The 16,485-nt window shown below is 38.6% G+C and overlaps 1 long non-coding RNA gene and 1 other non-coding gene across 2 annotated transcripts; both read left to right on the top strand.

Moving 5' to 3' along the window:
- The first annotated feature begins 778 nt into the window (after positions 1–778).
- Positions 779–885, top strand: LOC141654203 (small nucleolar RNA R71). The gene has a single exon (XR_012547767.1). It is a non-coding gene; the product is annotated as a small nucleolar RNA R71 (small nucleolar RNA).
- A 12,993-nt stretch (positions 886–13,878) lies between these two features.
- LOC141652401 (uncharacterized) lies at positions 13,879–16,197 on the top strand. The gene is made up of 3 exons (XR_012547194.1): positions 13,879–14,027; positions 14,126–14,235; positions 16,135–16,197. It is a non-coding gene; the product is annotated as an uncharacterized LOC141652401 (long non-coding RNA).
- Positions 16,198–16,485: the final 288 nt, after the last annotated feature.

The raw sequence follows: 16,485 nt of genomic DNA on the forward strand, positions 1-16,485 counted from the left end.
CAATTGTGTTTCCAACATCTTGGTGTGAGCTAGAATGTTGTTGATGGTGGTGTCTTTTGCTTGGCTATCTTTTTGCATTTGAGTGAAAAATTCTTGTTGATTCTTTTGCATTTGGAGGACCGCTTTTTGGACATCAAAACCTTGGTCATTGTGGTGATTGTATGGATTTTGATTTTGGTTTTGGTAACCTTGGTTTTGATTGTAAAAGGGTCTTTGGTTTTGATTTCTCATGCGTGGTGGAGTGTATGTTGTTTGAGGGTTTTGAACATTTTGGCTTTTGTATGAGAGATTTGGATGGAACTTGGTGTTTTCATTGTAAAAATTTGAATAAGGGGTACCACTTTTGTAAGCTTGGAAAGCATTAACTTGTTCGGTTGTTCCCCTACACTCACTTGAGTCATGACCCATAGTTCCACAATTCTCACATATCCCACTTGGGATTGATGAGGATGCCGTCATGGCATTGACATGATGCTTTGATGATTTTGAGTTTTCCTCAAGTCTAGCCATAGCTTGTTCAAACTTCAAGTTGATTGTGTCAATGTGAGCACTAAGTTGAGCACCCAATTGAGTAACGGAGTCCACTTCATGCTTTCCTCCTCTAGTAGCCTTGCGAGGTCTACTATATTGTGAATTATGGACCGCCATTTCCTCAATCTTGTTCCATGTTTGATTGTCATCAACTTCGGTGAACATTCCATTTGATCCCATATTGAGAATGTTCCTTGAATCTTCATAAAGACCATTCCAAAATTGTTGCACTAAAAACCATTCGCTAAGTCCATGGTGAGGACATGAGCGACAAATACCTTTGAACCGCTCCCAAGCTTCATACAAAGATTCTTCATCCCTTTGCTTAAAACCTGTAATTTGAGCTCTTAGCATGTTAGTCTTTTCCGGTGGATAGAATTTTTTGTAGAAAGCTAGAGCTAACTTCTTCCAAGAATCTATTCCAAGGGTGGCCTTATCAAGGCCCTTCAACCATTGCTTTGCGGTGCCGATTAACGAAAAAGGAAATAAGACCCATCTTATTTGGTCTTGAGTCACGCCGTTTGAGAGATAGCTTCACAATAATCACAAAAGGTTTCCATATGAGAATGAGGGTCCTCACTAGGCATTCCCCCGAATTGGCTCCTCTCAACTAGTTGGATGAAGGCGGACTTGGCTATAAAGTTTCCGGTGAGATGTTGTGGTGTAGGAGTACCATTTGGTAGATCCTCCTCGGTGGGTATAGAGTGTGACGAGAATTTAGGCATTGTAGGTGGATTTTGTGGGATATTGTTTAATGGGTTCTCTTCTCCTTCTATTGCGAAAGGATTGACAAACTCACTAGTGGGTTGAACAACTTCACCAACACCTCCCAAATTCCTCCTAACAAGTCTCCTAATATTCGTCAAGGTTCTTTCGATTTCACGGTCAAAAGGTAACAAATCTCTTTGTAACCTTCTAGACATGCAAAATTTCAAACAACTCAAAAACAATTAGAACAAACCTTGAGGAGTTTTACTTCCCCAAGGTGAAAAAGACACAACTAATAACAATAAAAGAAATCTTAAATCAATTAAACACCGTCCCCTAACAACGGCGCCATTTTTGATCGAGTCCATTTGGTGTTCACAATTAAGCATATGTGGTCGTTGGTCAATGGTCGATACAAAACACAATTTATAGCTCAACAAGCAACTCTACTATTAGCAAAGCGGCAAGTAAAGGTCGGATCCCAAGGGACGGGTATTGAAATGAGAATTCTATTGTAACTAGTAGTGTCTAGGGGTGTCACAAATTGGGTTGATGTAGAAGGTTACTAAACTAAAATAACAATGAAAGTAAACTAGCAAGATGAATAAAATAAGGGGTGTAAACAATTGATTAAAGGCACTAGGGTGTCATGGGTTCATAGGGGAATCATGGGATATGATCATACAAACATGTTCTCAAATTATAAGCAAGCAATTATTGTTGTGATGGATTGAGTTGGGTTATATCTTACAATCCTAGGAAAGTTTGGGTCCCGGAGCCGAATCGATTAGATTGTACAACACCTACAAGTCGACTTAGTCTTTCCTACTCAACACATGCATGGTCTAACAAGACTCGAGTTGGGTTATGTCTTACAAGTCAAGTTGAAAGGATAGGAGATGATAGTAAATGCAAGGATTCATAGGCTTAGCATTTCATCAAACATAACATGTGCATGTATTAAGATCAAAACAAGCAAGCAAATAAGATATGAAAGCATATTGATTTAAGCATGAATCATTCCCCATGTTGGTTTCCCCTAATCACCCATTAAACCCTAGCTAAGAGACTACTCACTCATTATCATGTTGATCATGCAAGGAAGGTTGTCAATCATACTAACATAATGAAACATGATGAATAAATGAAAGTAATTAGCAATAATTAAAAAGGGATTAAGAGATTATACCTACTAATGATTCCAATAATAAAGCAAGAATAATAGAAGTACTTGAATCCTAGATTGAGAGGTTGTCAATCTCTCAAAATAACCCAAATAATCTTCAATTACCCAAAATAAAGCAAGAACAAGAGAGAAATTTAGAAACTAGATCTTGATTAGAACTTGATTAATACTTGATTACAAAATTGAAGAGAGATTTGATTGATATTACTACTCTAATTATTGATAAAAGGAACATGCTCCTCTAATTAGACTAATGGGGTATTTATAGTGAAAATTAGGGAGGATGCATTAGGGTTAACTAAGGGCTAAACTAGTAATTACACTTTTAAGTTGAGCAAGGAGACTCGGTATTGTCCGAGAGAAGGAGTCTCAAATCGTGGCTTGAAGAATGAAAACGTGCTGTTCTGCAATCCGTGCGGATGGGAGTCGGGACGGCCGGATCTGGGCTGGGAATCCGAGCGGATCTTTGGGCAAGACGCTCGGATTGGCGAGGTGGAATCCGAGCGGATTCCTTTGAGGGACGCCGGATTGGGCGGACGGACGGGCGGATTGTGTACAATCCGTTCGGATTGTTGGGCAGCGTCAATTCTTCTTCTTTTCTTCCCTTTTCTTCATAGAATCCTTGGGGATTTCCTTGGGGACTCAAGGATCCTTTCTCAACAATGCTCTTCTACTATGATATGTACAAAGGCCTTCTAGTCTTGTCTCTCCTTGATGCTTGGTCATTGAATACAATCAATTTAGCCTCGTTTTGCCATGAAAATGCAAGATTCTTACTCCTTTCCTACCAAGGGATCAAAATCTCAAAGAATATGCGAAACAAAGAACTAAAGATAAGAAATGACCCAAATAGGCACTAAAAAGCATGGAAACAATGGTAATTCGGGGGCTAAATATGCGCCAATTATGGTCACATCAAGGTCACTAGTAATTTTGAAGGGATTCTCTTAAATCAGAAGAAATATGTGCTTGATCTGTTGAAAGATGCAGGCATGATGAACTGTAAATCAGCATCTTTCCCATTACCAAAGGGATTGAAATTGAGTCTAGACCAAGGTGTACTACTTCCTGAACCAGAAGTTTACAGGAGAATTATAGGGAAGCTGTTATACCTCAACTTAACTAGACCAGATTTATCCTATGCTACTCAACATTTAAGTCAGTTTTTAAGCACTCCCAGAGAGCCACATCTACAGGCTGTTGTGCATGTGTTGAGGTACCTGCAAGGGACTTCAGAGGCTGCATTGTTCTATCCTTCTGATGGCTCTCTCAGTTTAAGGGGTTTTTATGATGCTGACTGGGGCACTTGTCAGACTACGTGTCGATCTGTCACTGGGGCAGTGTGTGTTTCTTGGTGATGCACTTGTTTCTTGGAAAACAAAGAAGCAAAAAACAGTTTCAAAATCTTCAGCCGAGTCTGAGTATCGTGCCATATCCTATGCTGCTGGAGAGCTTACCTGGTTACATGGTCTCTTGTCTAATCTCAGAGTTACAATTCCACTCCCTATCACCTTATTTTGTGATAATACGGCAGCTCAACATATAGCTGCAAATCCGGTATTTCACGAGCGCACTAAACACTTGAATATTGATTGCCATTACATGAGGGATAAAATCCAAGAAGGTTTTTTGGCAACTGCATATCTTCATTCAAATTTGCAACTTGCTGATCTCTTGACTAAACCTTTAGGTCATTCGCAACATATGTTCTTGGCTTCCAAGTTAGGCTTGCAATTCTTGCAAGGCAATGCTAACTTGAGGGGGATGTGAGAAAGAGCTTGTGGATCATACCTTTGGTAACTATGTTGCTCTATCTGTTGGTGTTGGTTGACCAGGAATGACCACAATACACTAGTATAGTAGTTTGTTATTACAGAAATCGTTGTTGTACATATTACTATAAATAAACTCTCATGTACATTCATTCTTAAGTTAATCAATAATATCTCTCTTTTATTTACTCTCTCTCTCTTAAAGAATTCTCTAGAATATTTCAAATTTACTCTTTCATGCTTCCGCCATTAATGGAGCTTAGCAAGCTCATCTCCATGTTTTCACATGAACGGTTCCAAGTTTTCATAAAACTTGGCGGCGACTCTTGAACAATTTAATCCGATTCAAAATCGAACCATGTTTAGGCGTGAGGAGCGCGACGCATGGGTGATGTCCATCAGCGTCGTCGTCATATACCTCCAAATTCAGTCCTTTTTGGTCGGAGAAGATTTGGTCGACGAGTCACCAGAATGTAGTTCTTGCGTTCTTGTAGATACCCAGTATCTGCACATTCCAAAAAAGACGCGATGATGATCGAACTACAACGTGTTTTTGATATGCGTGTGTGGATTGGCTATATATCAGACGGTCTAATGCGTTACTCGGAGATGAAAAATAGTTTCAAAAGTGGTTTTCTAACTTCATTTACTTTAAAACAACACTATTTATAGTTAAAACCGACTTCAGACCCAAAACCGACTCATAAACCCGCAACCCGAGTCAACCTAAGTCAAACCGAGTCTCGAACATAAAAAATAATGCCATAAATGGTTGTATCACGTCATTTGCATTAAAATAACACTATTTAGAGTTAAAGCTGACTCCGGGCCCAAAACCGACTCAATTCAAATCCCGACTCAACACGGGTCAAACCCGAGTCAAGCATGAAAAACCTCCCCCAAATAACACCTAAATAACATTCCACAATCTGTAAGACCCCCACTTACCAAGGAGCCTTAAAAAGACCTTCCCTAATAAGTAAGGGCGTTAGCATCTCGGTAGCCCGAGATAAGTATATCAAATAGACCATAAAAGAACATTGATTAAATGTATTCTACTGTTTAATCAAATACAACACTAAAACGAGGTACAACTTCGAAAGGAAAAGAAAAGGACAACTAAAGTTATGGTGACAGCGGAAGCTAGCTAAAACAGCGTGGTGACTCGGTCCCATCCATATCCCGCATGCAACATCAACATCCAATACCTGCTAAGCGAACTGCTCACCATCCCCGAATGGATCACCACAGTTTTGAAAACAATAAACGGGGTCAGTCAACTGCACAATCAAAATAAGAATTCACAATAATGTAATCCAATACACATAGTAACCAAATCAATCCTTGAAACTCCATCAATCGTCAGTAACCGACTACACACCGAAATGTGTAGCCCTGCCAGGTTACCCATCGCAACAGGTAACCCACACCGCCAGTGCGGAGACCGCAGCCTTGCCTACCAAATCCCTGCTCATCGCAACGAGCTAACCCAGATCATTAATGTGCACATCCCCCTTGTGACGGGAGCCACAAGAGGCGAACATGGGGTTAGAACCATCTCCCGAAAATGGTCCCACAACAACAATCAAACAACGATACAATCTCAAACAATCTCAATCCAAATGATACATGTTATACAATCAACCACAACCAATCTTATACCAATTATACAATCAACTGAGTAGAGAAACCCTACCTTTTCGCAATTCCATAGAACGCATCAATTACACCACGTCAAGCAAGACTCCATATCGTATCCTACAAACAACAATCATGCCCTATCACTAAGTTATTCAAGATCTACTGCAAAATAAACAAATATTCACAAACTCACTTGAAGGACAAATCGATGCCGAAGGAGGCGACACCCGACTCGACGACCTCATGCATAGGCTATCCCCTTCTCGGATTAGGGTACAAGGCTACTCAATATTGGTAGAGAGAGATGAGAGAATTGGAAGAGAGAGAGTTTAGGTTTACAAATGGTAAAATGAATCATGAAAATGAATTACGTTCTGGTCACCGCGTTTTATATTAACACGTTGTCAGACGAGGTACTCGGTCGAGCATTGACATACTCGGCTAAGTACGCCGTACTCGGTCGAGTACCCCAGTTACTCGGCCGAGTGACTTCTAATATGTCGAGTATCGAGTTACGATGACAACATAGTCTCCCTTTGTCTTCCTTACCAAGGGCCTTCCATGATCAACAGGTTAGTAACCGGGTTCCTAACACTACAAAAAAAACGCGGGTTAGTGACGGTCCTACCGACGGAAAAAAGAGGCCGTCAGAAAACACGGGTAACTGACGGATTTGTGATGGAATTTCCGTCGGTAACGTTTCCTGACGGACATTCCGTCAGTAACTATTTGCGCGTTGACAAAGTCAAAGGCGCCAAAAAACTTGAAAAGTCCACGTACAAACTTGAAAAGGACAGGACCTCATTGGTATGCAGGGTGACTCGAGCCCCTTCTAGCCTCCTCCTTAATCACCAAGCAAACTCAATAGACTTACCACCCGACATTTCTCTATAAATACCCCCTCATGTACACCTCTTTAGGGCACGCGAGAGTCCGTCCCCTCACATCTCCCTTAAAATTCTAGACCTGACTTCCTAAGTTAAAAAATTGACACGTGTTTTCGACCTACTGATCGAAAACACACCCCTTACACATTTTGTTTGGTACTATCGCCGTGCATTCGACCGCCCATTTGACCAACTCAACATTAATCAACATGTTTTCAAACAACATATTTTCAACACATTTTCAAAACAAATCCTTTTTTAAGGCACTCTTTTAAACTTATTTTGATCCCGAGTAGTCGCGTAACGAGAAAAACGTCTCAATAGTCGTCTACCTCACAAACATCATAACATGCAAGTTTGAGGGTGTAAATATCCCACTTATTTCATGTATTTACTATTTTTAGGATAATATAAGTATGAACAATGCATAACACAATCCAAAATATTGAAGAAACGAGTCAAAACATGACTCTTACCTGAGGTAGGGGCGTCATTGTCTCGCACGATGACTTGCGCCCCAATGCCCTCCCTGGTTTGAGTCAATTTTTTTTTTTGCACTCGTTCTTCCTTTGCTATTTTATTTCTTTTTCCTTCTTTTTTTCTCTTTTTTTCTTATTAGAACTGTTACCATTTTATTTTATTTTCTTATTAAGACAAACTTTTAACCATTTTCGAGAATCATCCTTGGTTAATTATACCATGACGGTTTTATTCAGTGTCGCAATGACATTTGTTAGTTAATTACATTTGAATGGGTATTTAAACACTCTTTTCTTTTATTCACCATTTTTTTTTACTTATTTACACTTACAAGTCATATCATAATCATCCTTGGTTTATATATACCATGTCGGTTTAATCCCGAGTACGATAACACATGTTGACCAATTACAGAAAATAAAGAACTTAACATAATTAGTTCATATTAAGCATTTTTATTTGATATTAAGCATTTTTATTTCATTTTATTTCATTTTATTTCCTTTTATTTTCATTTTTATTTTCTCTTTGTCTTGACCATATTGCATGCCATACTTGGCTAAACATATATGCCATGTCGATTCCACTTGAATTTGATGACGAAACAGTTAAGCGTACACATTTTACACTTTTATTTTTAAATTATTCAATAAGCTTGCAAATCCAAATCCGACATCGAACATTGCTAATATAATAGTAATTATTCCGAGTCATGCAAACCATATTTCAAACATTTGACACAAAAGCGGTTTTTACAACCTTTTAACCAACTAGGAGACGCCCATTGGGTCGCCTCATGGCTCGCGCCCCATAAGGTCGTCTGTTTTCACATTTCAAAACCTAGCAGAGCCCATTACCTCGCTTATAGGCTTGTGCCTCTTACAGGCTGTCTCATGTTGTTCTGTCATTTTTTTAGCACTTGTCTAGGATGATTCCCATTACGGTTAACTCGAATACATCGTGGATCAGATTGATGAGTTAACACTCTTTCACACATTTTACCGTTTTATCACTTTACTCTTTTATCTTTCCGTTTTAACAATAAATGGACCGTGTTATGCAAAATAACCCTAGTTTGGTAAATGAATGTTTAATTTCCTTTTTTGCATGCAAATCAACTTAAATCCAACTCGTCATCAATTACTTAATACTTCGATAAACAACCGACTTAGCAAATATTCACATGTTAGGCTAAACTTTTGGATGCGCATTCATGCATTTAACCCGTTTTATCAACTTTGCACTAGCAACCACGATCGATCAGTAGAGGCAGCTAACGCGGGCGGGAATGGGTGTCCGATTAAAGGGCTTCCCAATACGTACCCTCACCCCTTACTCAGAACCTTTGGATATTGGATGGCCTTATCCATTGCAACGAGAGTCATTCTAGACATAGAATGCTAAAGGGGGACGAGTCCTTATATTTAGTATTTGTATCAAGCACCGCTTCATTCTTTGTTTGACCAAGGTATAAAGTGGATCTCTAACGGTGTCTAAGGACTCCACAATTGTTTGGTGGCGACTCCGAACATCTTTTCATTGTCTCAAGACCTTTACTGAGGCGAAATCGTCTGATCTAAAGCGATCCGGTCGAAAGCAACTGTACTTTTACGTCACCGAACGTGGCTTTTCAGACCACTGCACTTCCACAGATCGACGTGCAGGTGGCCCATGTCCACAGATTGGCAACTCCGTTAGGGACATCTAGGACACTTGTATCTTTGTGATCCTTAGAGGTGAAACTCGAACGAGGTCATGGTTAAAGTTCATTAATTGATATTATGGTTATAAGTCGGGTTCCTTATCCGGGCCCACAACCTAACCTGACCAATAGGCTCGTCTCTTCGACGTGAGTTTTCTCATCCCTGCATTTTAAATCCCGATTGCGTCAAGTATTGCATTGACGTTACACTCTTTTGTTTTATCAAAGAGCTTTCACTTACTACATGAACAAGGCTAGGGCGCCCTCCTTACACATTTTGTTTGGATTGGCATCCCTCTCCATGATCGGGGATTGATCGCTTGGTGTGTAACCGCCCTTATCAAACCAAAACCCGTGTCAACATTATGCATAATATAATGAATTGCGAGTGCTTATGTGCTACGTGATCATAAGTTCTTCCGGGTCATTTTCAAAACTTACAAAATCACCTTTTTACGCCATTATAATGGTCATTTCAAACCTCGGCCTTTTGTCGACCGTTACAAACATATACCCTTTTTAAACCGTCGTAATGACGATTTCAAACCCCGGTTTTCATAACCGTTGCTTTTACGCCGTCGTAATGACGATTTCAAAACCTCGGTTTTCCAACAGTTTCAAAGCACCTTTTCATGCCGTCGTAATGACGATGCCAAAACTCAGTTTTCACAACCGTTTCAAAGAACCTTTTCATGTCATCGTAATGACGATTTCAAAACTTGGTTTTTACAAACCATTTAAAAAAGGCACTTTTGGGCCGACATAATGGCATTTTAAATCCCGAGAACGACGCACCATTTTCGAGGCTATTTTAAAACCGTCTTCGGAAACGACACATTGTTTTAGAGACCCCAACAATTTCATCAATTTCCATCTTTTTTATCTTCGATTTTTTAAAACATTTCAAAACCCTTTTTACGTCTTCGTAATGACGATTTCGATCCTCAATTTCAAAATCAAAACGCATTTTTCCAAGCCGTCATAATGACGAATTCTACCATTGAATTTTTGAAATTCAAAATCAATTTGCAAACCGAGAAGTACCGCTTTTCCAAGACGTCATAATGACGATTTCAATTCCTGCAATTCTTTCAAATCCCGTTTTTAAAAAAAAAAAAAAAAAAAAAATTGACCGTTTTCGAAGCCGTCGTAATGAAAATTTCAATCCTTAAATTTTCAAATTTCAACCCATCTTTTTAAAAACCTAATTTAGCTTTTCTAAGCTGTCGTAATGACGATTTCAATTCTCACAATCTTCGGTTTCCATATTGTCTTTCAAAGATCAAAACTGTTTTAATTCGTCGTAATGACGAATTCAATCCTCACGATTTTCAATCCAATTTCAAATATTCAAATTTCAAAATATCTTGAAAACAAATTTAACCGTTTTCAAGTTTCAAAATTTCAAAATACTTCGAAAATAAATTTAACCGTTTTCATATTTTTAATTCAATTTCAAATCTTTTGAAAATAAATTTAACCGTTTTCTACGCCGTCAAAATGGCAATTTCAAAACTCAGTTTTCGGACCATTGCTAAATGCACTTTTTGCGCCGACATAATAGCTGTTTCATTCACCGAAACCTCAATTTCGAATACCGTCTTTGAAAATAACGCACCGTTTTCTAAGTCGTAGCAACCCCGACTCGTCTTCCGAAAATAAATTTAACTTTTTTCAAAAGACAACCCTAAGCAAGTCTCGTTTTTTGAAAATTTCTATTTTCGAAAATCCTCTTCAAAATAATATCCTACATATCAGTCCACCTTTCTGTTCAGCCTCGAGTCGAGTTCGAAACAAAGTCGTCTAGGTAACGCCGAGTCTTCGCCGAAGTTAGTACAGCCCTCTGGTATAGGCCGTGTCGCCTAATTGTCGAGACATCTTCAATGGCGTTGCTAGAGTCAAAATCTGTCGGGTCTTAAACCCGTCTTTCCCCTATACTACGGGTCATAGGTCAAGTTTGTATACATGTCTTGTCCAATGGCGTCTCGCGATCAACAAACCTCCAAATCCCGTCAGAAGTCGTTTGTCTAGGCATCATCTTGCCAAAGTCGACACTCGAGTATAAATTCATCAAAACCATGCACCACGAGTTCAAACACGAGAAGTCATTCACGATTTGTCATGAACTCATAATCTTAATTATCACACTTTGTTGTCCTCACGACAAAATTGACTTTAGTACATATATGTCGTACTTGCCTTTGTTTGTGCAATTGGTGCTGTTGTAAAACTCGTCGTCAAAAGTTACTCAACCAAAACAATATTTATAAGTTCACAAACTACTCTTAGTAAAGAGGCAAGTAAAGGTCGGATCCCAAGGGACGGGTATTGATGTAGGATTTTCAATTGCAAATGGTTGTGTTTAAGGGTGTCACAATTTGGGTTGAGATAGGATATCAACTAAACTAATCAACAATATAAAAGTAAAGCACTAAAAACAAGCAAGATGATTAAAATGAGATGTAAACAATTGATTAAAAGCACTAGGGTGTCATGGGTTCATAGGGGATTCATGGGATTTGATCATACAAACATATTCTCTACTAGATGCAAGCACTTATTGTTGTGATGGAATCGAGTTAGTGTATATCTTACAATCCCTAAGAAGGTTTGGGCCCCGGAGCCGAATCGATTATATTGTACAACACCTACAAGTCGACTTAATCCCTCCTATCCAACTATATGCATGGTCTAATGAGACTCGAGTTGGTTTATGTCTTACAAGTCTCATTGAAAAGATAAGTGATGGGTAAAAAATGCAAGGATTCATAGGCTCGCATTTCATCAAACATAACATGTGCATAAGTTGGAATCACAACAAGCAAGCAAATCAATTATGAAAACATATTAGATTAAGCATGAATCAATCCCCATGTTGGTTTCCCCTAATTCCCCATTAACCCTAGCTAAGGAAACTACTCACTCATTATCAAGTTTAACATGCTAATGAGGTTGTCAATCATACTAGCAAGGCAAAACATGATTAACAAATGAAAATGATTAACAATAATTAAAAGGATTAAGGAAGAATTATACCTATGAAGATGATTCCAAATAATAAAGCAAAGAATAATAGAAGTACTTCATGATTGATGGAAGGTTGTCAATCCTCCAAATAAACCCAAATAATCTTCTAATTACCCAAAATAAATGATGAACAATAGAGAAATTAAGGAAAGATTAAGAAATGAGATTTGTATTAAGACTAAATTAAGAGTTGATTATAAGATTAAGATGAGATTACTAATTGATTACAACTTAATTAAGAGAGTATTAAGATTGCTTGCTAACCTAGGTAGTACAAAGGGGTATTTATACTAAATATTAGGTACAAAGATTAGGGTTACCAAGGGCTTAAATGACTGTTAAGATCCTTAAGAAAAGTTGAGGAAGTGCTCCTCTCCAAGGAGATGCGCATCTCCGTTTTCCTAGTCCCCCATGGATATGCTCGTCCCGAGCGTCTAGGAACCTGGCACGGTGGTTCCTGTAAGAAGATCCGAGCAGATCACTGAGGGAGACGCTCGGATTGTGAGGCTTCAAGACGAGCGTCTTGCTGTCCGGACGCTCGGATTGCTGGGCAGGGAGACGCTCGGATTGGCAGCGATCCGCTCGGATCCTGGGTCAGACACTTTTCTTCTCTTCTTTCCTCAACAATCCGCGGGGATCTTGTAGAGGATGCAAGGATCCTTTCATCATTGCCCAATCTACTTTATTATCTACATAGGCCTTCTAGTATCGTCTTCCCTTTGATGCTTGGTCATTGAATGCGATCAATTTAGCTCCATTTTGCCATGAAAATGCAAGGTTTTCACTCCTCTCCTACCAAGGAAACAAAACGTCAAAGAATATGCAAAATGGGAAACTAAAGATAGTAAATGACCAAATTATGCACTATAAAGCATAGAAACGAGGCTAATTCAGGGACTAAATGTGCTCAAATATAAGTCACATCAGCAATCTCTTTGCAAGACAAGTTATAAGGCCTATCGTAATGTCAAATAGGAATCCCTTGGGCGCCATCGATTGTGAACAAGAAATTCAAGAAGTCGATCAATCTGCATCAGCCATGACTTCAGCCGAAATCAGCAACCTAGTCCTATGACTCCTAGCTACCGTGGAAAACTTGAGCACTCGTCTCACTCATGTTAAGGACAAATTTACAACTGGGAAATTTCCTTCTTCTGAAATTGAGCAAATGGTTAAGCTCCTTGAAAATCGATTGCTTGCCAATGACAAAACCAAACTCAATTGGAAGGAAACCAAAATCACTGAAGTTAACGCTTTAGGAGCTTTACCAAACAAAACTAGACGATCCTATAGGTCCTTTCCTGATTTGGGTATACCTTTTGCCACAACCTTGGAGAGGCTAAGCTCCCTAGGAAAGCTCAAGTCGATTGGTCTAACTGCGAACCCACTGCCAAACAAGCGAGTTCGAAGATGGAATAAAGAACTCTTATGTCAATATTACCAAGGTCGCGGACATCATACTGAGATGTGTTGCCTCCTATAAGGCGCCATTGTAACGCCCCGTAATTTCGGACCGTTAATATATTTCGGAAGTAATTTATTAATCAAATAAAATTTAATATTAATGTATTTGAAGTAATAATAATTCAAAGAAATATAATTTTATTATATTTTGAGGTAAAGTATTTATTTTGATAGTTTCAAAACGTTTAAAAATAGTTTAAACCGTGTAAAACTTTTTATTTCGAAATAAGGGCTTTTCGGGGAAAAATGACAACTCTATTGAAAATTGGGTAAACGATTTTGGAAATGGGTCGTATGAGTATTCAATTTTCTTGTAATCTCGTGTTTAAGAACTTTGGTCTTGTCGGAATTTGCATTTGACAAGCGGTTCTAATTATTATCGAAACGAGCCAAAACCGACTCGTAAAAATCCCGACTAAAAACCCGCACCTTCCTCCTTTCCTTTTCTCCTTCCCTTTCACGCAGCACCCCTTCCCCTTCATTCCTTTTTCTGATTTTTTCTTACCAAACACCATTTTATCTTAAATCTTAAGCTTTTCTAAGGTAAATTCACCATAACTTTCTCGTTTCTTGACGGATTTTCACATAATTTATATTTCCGGAATCCTCTCGTCGAGATCTACAACCTGGTATATTTTAATTTCAGTTTTCTTGAAGTTGTTTTAAGACGAATTTTGGCAAATTTCGGTATTTATACTTATTTATTGTGTTTTTATTGATTATTTAGGTGAAGAATTGGAAGACGAGTTTGGGGACTCGTATATTGTCGAAGATAGCGGATAGTTGCTTGTTAGGGTTTGGTTTTTAAGGTGCTAATTGCTCATTTTCTAGCTTAAGGTAACATATTTCGAGTTACTCGACGAATAATCGTGACATTCTTTGCTTTTTGTATGTTTTTGTGATTTTTGGTTGAGTAGTAAATTTTCACATGTTTAAAATGGGTTGCATGCATGTTTAATGCTTGTCTTTTGTTAGTTTAAGTTAACCATTTGTATATTATTGTTTAGAACAAATTTGGATGAGTAATTATTTGAGGGGACAAATCCGCGGGTTGGCTGGAACGTGTCAGTACCGGACCGAGACATTTTCCAATGTTTCCAAAAATATGACAGATTGAACGGCGTCGAAAAATTAGGTGGTTTAGCCACTTGAATCACTCAATTCGGAGTCCGTATGAGTATTTGGCGTCGTTTTACCGAAAAATTTATAGATAAGTTACTGTTCACAGACCCGCGGTACTGTTCACAGCAGTGAAACAGGCCCGTGACGGGCCGCGGCAGGCCCGTGCTTGGCCCGGGTTGGTCCGTCGCTTGTTTCGCCGTTTTTCATGCAATATTTGTCATTTCGGGTTCATTAATGTTATAGTTAGTATAAGTCATATATGAGTATACTTTTGAATTGAATCATATTAGTAGTAAAAATTATGTTAATGGTAAAAATTAAGTTTATATTAGTAGTTGCACATGTTAGGATAGATTATAAAATAAAATTGTAATGAATAGGCTCAAAATAAATTTTATAGTGCTAATTGTAATGTTTTGTTGATTGTCTAAAATCGAGCCTTAGTCCCTTTGATCGATTCGATGTCGATCAATTGAGTGATTGGTCACCGCAATTTAACCCGTACCTGTCGCAGGGCTGGGGTTGCGGGTAAAAATTCGGTTGGATGAAATTTTATATGAATTGGATAATCGGCCTTTTTCTTGTTTTAGGCCATTTATCAAGTTTTTAGTCACATGTATAGTTGGTTAAATTTAATAGTTTCTTATATTGTAGAAACGGCCCTAGATTCCCTGAAGCCTTTAATATTGTTGGATTGTTCTGCTGAATAGACATTTATATAACCTTTCACATGATAGAATGTTAGCATTTATGTTGGTAAGTTGGACTCTTTGCCTCTTATGGTTAAGTGGGTGTCTTACTTGTCTTGTGTGGTGTGGGGTAAAGTATTCAAGCTGGGACTAGCTGGGACTAGGTCCTAGGTGAGTGTTTCGGCCTTCATCATAGATAGGTCTTTATAGTCTCTGACGAGTATATGTTCACTGCTTAATAGCCTTTGTGTTCCTGACTAGTGGATTTATATCCAAGTTGGGGCATGACCTCGTTACTTATGTTGTTGTTAAGTGGTCAGCTTAAGTACTAGCCAACCCTTTGGTGGACTCTTTAGGGTACTCACTTTGTTTTAGAAAAATTGTGGGTCTTGGGTGCGGTGGTGTGTATCCGCATGTCTAGGTCTGCGCAGATTTTAGGCTAGGGTTGTGTTGTGTCTTGGCCATGTTTTATTAATATTAACCGCTGAGCCAAGATACCGGTTCGATTACCTTCCCTACCTCGTGGTATAGACTCGAGTTACAGAGTGACTATTGACCGTACTAAGAACTTATGCCTGTCTTTGATATATTGCCCTTTCTTGTATGGTGATTCTATGAATCATAGAAGGTGAGATGCAAGCCGGCTATGGTTGATAGAGTTTGGATTCCTGGATGTTATGTGATTCACATGATAGTGTAGTATGAGTCGGTCTAGTATTCACATGCTAGGACTATGTGTTGTTATATTGTTGTTCACATGATAAGCACGATTGTCTAGCATCTATATGCTGAGGCTATGTGTGATTCGTATTCATATTCTTATGTTTACATGTTATATTAATTATGACGTTTCGTGGCTGGGAGGACTCGAAGTTACTCCCCACTGAATTGTGGCTTTCGTGTTTGTATAAAATGCGATTGACAGGTTGAAGATTTAGATGGGGTCACAGACGAGCTAGTGAGCATAAGGAACCTTGGACCTAGTTTTTTTTTTTTTTTTTTGTAGTAACCCTTTTACTTTTGGTTTTGTATATATTTTGAAGGGACATATGTCTCCCTCTTCTATTTTGGGTTGTATCGTTATATATTTTCTTATCTTTAGCAGGGTTAAGTAAATTAGATTGTTAGCAATTGCAGGTTATGACACTCTCCTTTCGGAAATGTTTGTGAATGGTTTAGGAAAATTTTTGAAATTACAGGTTTTATCTAGTTGAACCAATTACAAACATATCCTGTCAGGTTTTCCGTAGAATTTACGCCTTTATCTTTTGGTAAA

Source organism: Silene latifolia, chromosome 4, assembly GCF_048544455.1.
Source record: "Silene latifolia isolate original U9 population chromosome 4, ASM4854445v1, whole genome shotgun sequence".
Taxonomy (NCBI): Eukaryota; Viridiplantae; Streptophyta; class Magnoliopsida; order Caryophyllales; family Caryophyllaceae; genus Silene; species Silene latifolia.